The sequence below is a fragment of the Chrysochloris asiatica genome, unplaced genomic scaffold (genome assembly GCF_000296735.1).
Source record: "Chrysochloris asiatica unplaced genomic scaffold, ChrAsi1.0 scaffold00017, whole genome shotgun sequence".
Lineage (NCBI taxonomy): Eukaryota > Metazoa > Chordata > Mammalia > Afrosoricida > Chrysochloridae > Chrysochloris > Chrysochloris asiatica.
The window spans coordinates 10,627,984-10,638,177 of NW_006408535.1; positions in this window are offsets into that span (position 1 = coordinate 10,627,984).

The window sequence follows — 10,194 nt, forward strand, 5'->3', positions numbered from 1 at the left end:
AGCTAAAACAGCTTTCTAACACGTGCCCTAGCATGCTACAAGGCCTAGAGTCTGGGCAAGCCTGTAAGCACTGCTGAAAGGAGGCTGTCCTGATGTGGAGAACTTTATCCTGAATGTTCCTGATCCTGAATTCTAACCAGGTGCTTCCTTAATAAACCCCACAATTGTGAATCTGGTCTGTGAGCTCTGTGTGGCCATTGCAGTGAATTCTCGAATCTGGCAGAGAATTCTCAAACCTCCAGAGGAATGGTTGGTGTCAGAATTGGTAAAAAGGTTGGAGGGTTTAATTAAGCATGTCTGGCCTCTGGCTCATAGGAACGGGCCTTGGACCAATGCTGAGTTTGATTCTCTACTCCTTCTGATGTCAGAAGAGGTAAGACACAACCTCTATGCTATTCTTGTACCCTAATTTTCTATTAAAGGAAAACATACACTGTAAGTTAAGCACTGGACTGCTAACTGAAATGTGGTTCAAACCCACCAGCAACTACTCAGAAATGGCACTTTACAACCACAACATACATTGTTTTGCTCTCAATTAGAGCTTTTAGTCCCTCGTGAGACTTATCTAGGAAAAGAATAAAAGAGGTTTAGAACAATTATTATATGAAGCCATAGAGGAAATATGAGTGATTGTTAACAGGTTTAATTGTGTTGTAAAAACTTGGAAAGCTAAGAAGGGGCTTGGTCAGTTTTGCCATCTTGCTGGGTATAAAATGGCCATCAAGGTGCTGTGAGTAGGCTGTAGGCTCCTTTGCTTGATTAATGAAATTCACCCCCATCTGACTTCCGGTTCTTGGGACTTGAGTCAGCGGCCTGCCCTGATTTGCCAGAGTGAAGAGAACCTCCTGACTGATGTCTGAGCTGCAGATTTGGAACGTGCCAGCCTTCATAACCACAACTGGGTGAGTGAGTTCCTGATGGACTGTGAGTTCTGGGAGACATTGCAGTGAATTTCATGGGAACCTTGGAATGTGGGGGAGAATACTGGTATCAGGGAATCGCTGACCTCGTGGTTAGTAATCCAGTGTTTATCCAACAGTGCCACACCAGGACTCAGGTGCTGAAGGCTAACCACAAGGTTGGCAATTCAAACCCACCAGCTGCTCCTTGAAAACCCTACACTGGGTCTCTGTGAGTCAAAACCGATTCCACGATGCTTAGAAACAGCAATATGGCACTTTAGGAAAGTCAGACATTTGGGATGTCTTTAACTTTTACTTCACAGGAACCACCCTTGTGTTGATTTTTCTAAAAGAAATTATTCTTCCAGGATAATAAAAACATATCAGCATTGTTACTTAAGTGTCATGGAGTCAGTCCCAACTCATAGTGAGCCTGCATAGGGTTTCTGAGGAGTGGCTGGTGAGTTTGAACCATCGACCTTGCGGTTCAAACCAAGCTTGTGTGTGAGTGCTTATCCTACAGCGCCACACCAGCATTGTTAAGAGTGAATAATATAAGGATATGAGTGACGTTTTACCTGTGTCCCTTTGTAACAATTTTTCTGTGACTTTTCTTACTAATAAGGACCCCTGGTGGTATAGTCATTACAGTGCTCAGCTGCTAACTGAAAGGTCAGCTGTTTGAACCCACCAGACACTCCACAGAAGAAAGATGAGATCTTTGGCTTTTATAACGATTACAGCCTTGGAAACTCTACAGGCCTCTGTCGAAAAGGATCCTTATGAGTTGGAATCAGTTTGACAGCATGGGTTTGGGTTTTATACTTTCTCACAATTTTGTCTGGAGCTTTATTAAAATCTATGGACATATATGATTTTAAGAAAAATTAATTCAGTATTCAAAAGAGGTAGCAAGGACTTTACTTTTTCAATTAAATGGTCAGCACTCTGGGAGTCAGCACTGTGTCTTCCATCTCAGATTCACTGCTGGGCTTTGCACAGAACTCTGCTCCTCCCAGTGCTCATGAGTCTACTGATCTAATTAATGTGGAAGGAAGATTAAATTCCTAGGAGTGGGGTCTAATTGTTGTCAACACCCCACAGGGTTTGCTATGTGACATACAAGAACTGCCAAAATGAGAACTTAAAGTTTCCTCAGGGAGTCAAAATTAAGGACACACTGCCTTTGCTTTGCCAGCTCAAAATTAGGCTTAGAAACAGGACTGGTCCTGGAATGGAATGTGTGTAAGGAGTTTGCATTTACTATCTCTTAGCAGGAATTTTGTACTAAGATTTTTAATAGGTCCTCCTATTTGGTCTTCTCATCAGTCATGATCCAATATGGCTACACTAAGTTGGATCAACTATAAATCTTCTAGACCACTATAGCCATGAAGAACAATTGTCATCATTTAAAAGCAATATTCTTTTTGCTTTGTCCATTGTCCAACAGTTTCAACTAGACATATTTTCTAAATAAAATGCATTTCTTATCTGTTGACAATGCACAGGAGTTCTTATCCTCAGGCATGGTTTTACGCTCAGTATTCTACTCCTGTAAAGATTTACACCCTCGGAAACCCTATACAGGGTCGCTATGGGTCGGAACCGACTCGACGGCACTTAACAACAACAACAACATTATTTAAGTCGGAGTCCTGGTGTGGCGCTATGGGTTAATGAATCAGACTGCAAAGCCATTTGAACTGCAAGGTCAGTGGTTCAAGCTCACCAGTTGCTCCTCGGAAACCCTATACAGGGTCGCTATGGGTCGGAACCGACTCGATGGCATTTAACAACAACAACAACATTACGTAAGCCATTCAACTCACACAAGTTCAAGGAAAGCACTGTGAACATAGCAAATCCTTATCTAAGTCCATTGTATTTTGTTCACCTAGTTTACTGCCTTCCCATCTGCCCTTCACTTCTAGAGTATTTTCAATAAAACAAGAGCCAAAGTAAATGCAGATACCCTACTGCTGTCTATTTCACTTTCATTAAGTGAGTTGGTGCTGTGTTCAGGCACCTTGCCTTCTCAAAACCAGCCCATCATCTAAGAGTATTTACATAAGACTCTTTGCATTGTATTCTGACCTCTGCAACACTAGTATTAACTACTGACATCTGCAAGTCTAACTGGTAAGCGTTTTACAGTATCAATTCATCCCAAGCAAAAAGCATGTCTGCGTTCTGCAGTGCTCTTATTAATGCCCATAAGAAGTATCATGGCTCATATGACACCTAGCAGAAATTAGTGCCCACATTCAAAGAAAAGTCTTTGTTATTTCCCAAAGTATTATGTGGACTTTATTGAGATGGCTGCATCTGACACCTGCTGTAATATAAAATGCAGCTATAATTAGCCAACTGATGCTCACTGCAGTTTAGGTCGGATCCCTTCTGTGGGAATTATGCTTTAAAATATTCAGAACTCCAAGTGGCTCTCATTACATTTAATTTTAACTTAGAATTAGGTGGTCTAGAAAAAAAATTTAGGATTGTAATAGCCCCCTGCTGAATGCCACACAGCAACGTGAAAACCCATAGGGTTTTTTTTTTTTTTTTTTTTTTTTCCTCTTCTAAATTAAAAAAAAAAAAATGAGAACAGCAGACTGCACTACAGCCTGCAATTGAAGTCTGGCTTTGCTTAATTGTACTTTTTGCACTCATCAGTCTCTCCTCTTCAGAGCAAGCTACAAAAATTGCCTGAATAGCCAAAGAAAAGTTTCCCACAGTCACTGGCCACAGAAAAACACTATTGTCCTTCCTCACAGTTTGATGGACAACATTTCTATCAATGGGTAGCCAGGCTGTCAATGGTACCCTGGCTGAAAAGGCAAAAGAAGAGAACAGATTCTGCCAATATCTGACAAAGCGTGTTAACACATAATCAGGCATTCACTAGTCAGGCAGCTGCCCCTGGGACCTTCACCACACAGGTGCCTTTAAGCCATTTCCTATTCAAGATAAAGGAAACAAGCAGGAGATACCTGGGAAAGGAGCAGTCTATTATGGCTTGCCAAATGTCCATCTTCTGGGCTGTGTGTGTAAAAGTAGTACGAAGAAAAAGGAAATTGTCGATTCAACTGAGAAATTATAAAACAGCAGAACACTTCCAAAACCTAGAATCTCCCTCCTCCCATCCCACCCCACTTTCCTTTTCTCTTTTGAAATTTAATTTTAAGGTGGATTTTGTTGTTGTTTTTATTATTATTTGATTTATTTGTGTGGCACAGCAGTAGTCATGTCCCATATAGAGGTCATATTACTCTCAATGACTTGCCAAACTCATTTGTCCAAGGCTCCTTTACACACTAAGTCTGCAATAAACACTTACCTGGCCCAAAGATTCACAAAAAATTCACTGTCACCTTAAGTGACTTTTTCTACATACATACACACACACACACCATTTCAAGAAATGTGATCAATAATGTCACAATAATTTTGATGGGGTAAATGATTCTCTGGTAAAGCAGAAACTCTGGATTGTCTATTGAGGAGTCACCAAAATAAATACTTTTGGAGAATAAGTACCATTGTTCGTTTTCTCCTAATTGCTGAGACTGAGAACATTATCTCCACTTGGGACGGAACCACCCAGTCAGAAGTATTAGACTTCAATATTCGATTAAGTTAATGACCCTATTAGATTATGTATGTGGTTCAAACAGTTAATGAGTTCATATTGAAAGGTTGGAGATGCCTCAGAAGGTACTAGTGTGGCACTGTAGGGTAAGCACTGACTGCTAGTCACAAGGTCAGCAGTTCAAACCCACAAGCTGCTCCTCGGAAACCCTATACAGTCAGAACCAACTCCACGGTTATTTGAACAGGACAAAGGGATACTGAATGGTTTAAAATCAGAAAAGGTGTGCATCCAGGTTGTTTCCTTTTACCATACTTAATCAATCTATATGATGAGCAAATAATCTGAGAAAATGGATTTTATAAAGAACTTGGCATCAGGATTGGAGGAAGACCCATCAACAACTTGCACTATAAAGATATACAACCTTACTTGCTAGAAGTGAAGAGGGTTTACTGATGCTTACTGATAAAGAACAAATTCTTCAGTATGCATTACACCTTAATATAAAGAAAATGAAAATTCTCACAACTGGACCAATGAATAACATCATGATAATTGGAGAAAAGACTTCATTTTGCTTGGATCCATAACCAATACCCATGGACACAGCAACCAAGAAATCAAAAGATGTATTAGGTAAATCTCCTGCAAAGGGTCTCTTTAAACTGTTCAAGAGCAAAGATGACAGTTTGAGGACTAAGGTGCACCCAACCCAAGCCTTGGTATTTTCAATAGCCTGATATGTATGTGAAAGCTGGACAATGAATAAGGAAGACCGTAGAAGAATTGTTGCATTTGAATTATGGTGTTGGTAAGGAATATTGAAACTACCATGGATTGCCAGAAGAACAAACACATGTGTTTTGGAAGAAGTACAGTCGAATTGCTCTTTGGAAGGCACGATTACAAGACTTGTCTGTCATACTTTGGACATGTAGTCAAGAAGGGCCAGTCTCTGGCTTACAAGCTTTCAAGAGGGAACCTAGAGCCAGGGGGCATGGAGGAAGGCAGAATCTCCAGTGAGTACTATCCAATCTGTCTAGGTGGAGCTGATGAAATGAAATGCAGATGGGTCTCTTGTGATACAATAGTGAATAATTGTTATCAGGACTGAATGTAAGGGTTGGAAATGTAAAGGTAGACGTTTTATAGCAAGGAAGGGAGTGATTAACTTAACAGTCTAGAATCGGAGGTCCCTAGGACCATCAACGGAGAAGAGTCAAGAGCAGGACCCAACCCAGAGAAGCAGATTTGCCCGAGATGGAGGCAGAGAGGATAAAGTGGAGCGATGGAGCAGCTGGGGACTTTAGATCCAGAGAGGGAGAGTGACTGTGTGCTGAAGACTAGGCGGTGGGGTAGTGTAGGGGGCAGGCTTGCAGGGTATACCCTTTGGTTGGTTGATGATGCATGGAGGGGATTGGAACCATGGCAATGAAATGATATACGATAGAATGAATATAAAACTAATATTCTCCCATGTAAACTATCATATAATTCACAATAAAACATTAAAAAAGAGAAGAAGAAGGGCCAGTCTCTGGGACATCAGGATTGGTAGAGAGGAGGGCCAGTCAAAAAGAGAATGAGGAGATGGATTGACACAGTAGCAAGAACTACAGGCTCAAACATAAGAACAATTCTCATTCTGTTTCTTTATCTAATTTCAAGCCAGCAAAACAAAGGCTATGTGTCCTTAATTTTGATCTCCTGAGGAAACTTTGAGATCTCATTTTGGCAATTCTTGTATGTCATATAACAAACCCTATAGGTGTGTTGACAACAATTAGCCCCCACTTCTTGGAATTTAATCTTCTTTCCACATTACTTAGATCATAACCGACTCAAGGGCACCTAACAACAACAATTATAAAAGCTACTAAACTTAAAACATTCTTGAATTCTGGCCTTGGTTGAAGCCACATTTTCTTACTGTTGTGATCAGATCAAATCTAAACTTTCTAGCCTTATGTTCAAGTTCATAGAAAACTAATCCTGATGTACTACATCAATCTCGAATCTCAACCTTTACTCTACCTGATGAAATCACTGGCTCATTCTTTTTTCTGGACTCTTAGTTGCTAGTTTTCTTAACAGAAACTCCGTTTCCTTCTTTCTATCAGTCCAAGCCCAATATGTCTACTTAATGGTATATGTTTGTATGTCTTTATTAGTTCATTTTGTGGCCTGCATTACTCACTTGATTGATGATGTGTTGTATCCTTAGTTATCCTTGTTTTACAGTGCCACCAAACTACAGCCTCCTTAAGAGCAAAAGAAAAACCACGGAGACATAAGAAAGCAGCAAATAGCAAAACAGTTCATTTTAATACTCCATATGATATTCCTCCACAAGGAAACTATTTATTTTTTCTGATGATAGCTTTATATGTCACAAATGAAAAGGAAGAGATTCTTGCTCAAATCTGGCTTGAGCCAAGAATGAGTTAGAAGAACTGTCCTGTCCAGTTGTTTTTTGGTGGCTGTGGAAATCCTTACTTCTGCCCACTGAATATTTCTGGGTCTTTTCCTTCTGAGCACATGTGGAGATTCCTCTTCTTAAGCCTGTTTCATGTTAGTATGGCCATGAAATTTACTTTAGTAAATTAATGTGATCAGAAGTGACAAATAACACTTCTAGGGAGAAACATCAATAATGTGCTACTTGCCATTTTACTTTTTTTCTTGTCATAGTAATTGTGGTACTATGGAGGTAGAGACCCTTCCTCAGGAAGACCCCCCTAAATGAGGACAACATAGGGCAGAGCCTCACCAAACTCCTGATGGACATGTAAATAGGAGCAAAAAACAAACTTATCTTGTTTTAAGCCATAAAGTTTATAATACTGCAGCCTAGCCTAGCCTATCTTGACTGATTAAATGTCTTACTAATGTCAGGATGGAATTTAGAATGTTGAAATATGAGAGACTGAAACAAAAAATGAATGAGCACCAAACATCCCACCCATAGCACTCTCTGTTCAGCTGGGCTTGATCATTCATTGCAATGGCCACATACAACTCAGGCACCATACTCACAGTTATGAGGTTTGTTACAATTCAGGGTTGCAGATGTCCAGAGCACAGTTCTTTAGTCAGGATAGCCTCTGCTCAGCCATGCCCACAGGCAGGTCTCTCTCTGCCCAGACAATGTTACAAAGCTCTTTTAGGGTTGCTGCTAAATAAATGTCCACAGGACGCACCACTTCACCATAAACTTCAGCCTGAAGGCACTCAGCTTTAGCTCTGTGGGTCAGCAAACCTAGCTTTCCCAGTTAAATGCCTGGAGCCACACCAATGTAAGTATGCCTCTTGCCCAAAGTCATTCAACTTGACTAGCTCCATGGGCTAGGAAGACCACCACTCTGTCTAGTGCTCTGGCTCTTGGTTTTGCTGCTGCTCTTCCTCTGCCACTCCTTCAGTGTCACAGATTTCTGTCCCTGAATTGAGGAGGTTCAGTGCACAGGAGTCTCAGGGCCCAAAGCATTCCCTCCACTCTTGGCTAGTCTTTGATGGTAGTGAGATCCTAAACTACACCACACCCTAACCCCCTTTTGAAAATCTGCCATGCTAGATTTTCAGCTTTTTACAATTATAATGAACTGTTAAAATCCACAGTTGAATCATGCTATCGTATCAGCATCTTCTCCCACCTTCTCTTATCCAGACCCATCAGGAAAAGAATCGCTTTGTAGAGTTACAGAGACTAAGGCAAAAAGAGACATTAAATAATTCACTATACCACACTGGCTAAGTTACAGCACCTTCGACTATGTACAACCCAGGAGCATATGCAGAACTTCATCTCCTAAACTGGTGGGTGAAGAATCATGTTCAATACTTCCTTTAAACATCTTCTTTTCAATTTGTTCACAATTTCTTTTCTTTCTCTGTAGTTCCCATGTTTCCTTCAAAACTCTCTACATTATTATGAATATTTTTTTCACATAGATACATTTTATTTATTCTTAGTATATAGTATTTAATGGTTCAATTATAATTGGCTTTTCTGACTGTTCTATGTTCTTGGTAGTGGATACAGTAAATCTATACTAAATGAACTGAAAACTATCCATATCACCTCAGATAAAGCGGCAGGAAGAAGCAGCACATTAAGGTTTGAAAAAATACTTCAAAGAGATGAACATTAATATTCTACAGGATAGTTTTAAGATGCTCTGGCTTAACAACTGGCCACATCAATTAAGTTAGCTCCCACCATAAAGACCCCTGTCTTTATGGCAGAAGAAAACTTAATTGGTGGAAGGTTATGATGAAGTTTTGATGATAAAATCTTAACTACCAGCTGCTCCGTGGGAGATAGATGAGGCTTTCTGCTCCCGTAAAGATTTACAGTCTCCGAAACCCTGTACAGGGTCGCTATGAGTCAGAACCGACTCCACGGCACATGACCACTACCAACCACCAGGAAATTTAGTGGCAGATTTCTATAACTCCTACCCATAAGGCTTCTGGTTATTAAAATTCCATTTGTCCTCATGGATGCAGCTGTTAAATTCCATACATTTTTTAAAAATATTATTTTGCTGTTGGTATTGTTCAGGGAGTCAAGATAAAAAATCACAGATCTGGCATTATTATACTTAGGAGATGCCTTTTGCCTAGTTATGGCATAAAGAAACATTGTTTTTGTTTTGCTTAACTTTTTATTGTGAATTGATTGAAGATTTGCAGACATTGCATCAATTTACATTCAACAAGTCATATACTTTGTTTCATCTCAATGAATGTAATTCTCTAGATGTGATATCAGTTATTCCACTTTCTCCCTGTTTCCTGTTTCTAGTCCTCCTTCTTTCCTAACCCTTCTGAATTTTGACCTTAGGTAAATGCTGCCCTTTTGATCTCAAAAGGTTGACTGCTATATGGTATGACTAACTCACTGGTATTGTTCCCACTATAGACCTAGCTACTGCTTGGCTGAAAATTAAGCCACAGGATGAATTCAGCTCCAGATCTGAAGGGTGACCAAGGGCCATAGTCTAGGGGTTCCAGCAGTCTCCATGTGATCAGTAAGCCTGGTCTGTTTTATGATTTAGTGTTTGCTCTACATTTCCCCTACCTGGTCCAGGATCTTCAAATGTAATAACTTTCAGAAAAGTTGACTATGATAGCTGAGCTTCATCTAGTTCTTCTGGTCTCAAGGTCTTAGAGACTGCTGTTCCTGTGGTCCACTAGTCTTTTGGTCTAATTGTTTTCAAGGGTCTTCAATTTTCATCACTCTTCTTCTTCCAAACAGAGAGAAACCAATAGTTGCACCTTGGACGGTGTTTTTAAGCTTTAAGATCCCAGTTACTGCTCACCAAGGTAGAATGTAGATACACTGTTTTGTGGACTGTTATTCTAATTGACCATGGTGTCCCCAGTACCATGGTCCTGAGCCCCCAGGCCCAGCAACTCATTCCCTCAAGATGTTTGATAATATCTAAAACGTTTTCTTATTTTTGGTACCTGTATGCTCCACCACATTCATGGTTATGTTTTCAGCAAAGGTAAATACCTAAGTACAAATACCCTCTGTCAAACCTTTATGTATTGTGGATATACTCCCATTTTCCCTCCCATACCATCTGTTCAACTGAATACACATTTTTTACTTGTATTTTAAAAAAGTAATACATGTGTGGAGTTTCATATATAAAATATGAGAACTACTGAAGATGTTTATTTTATATA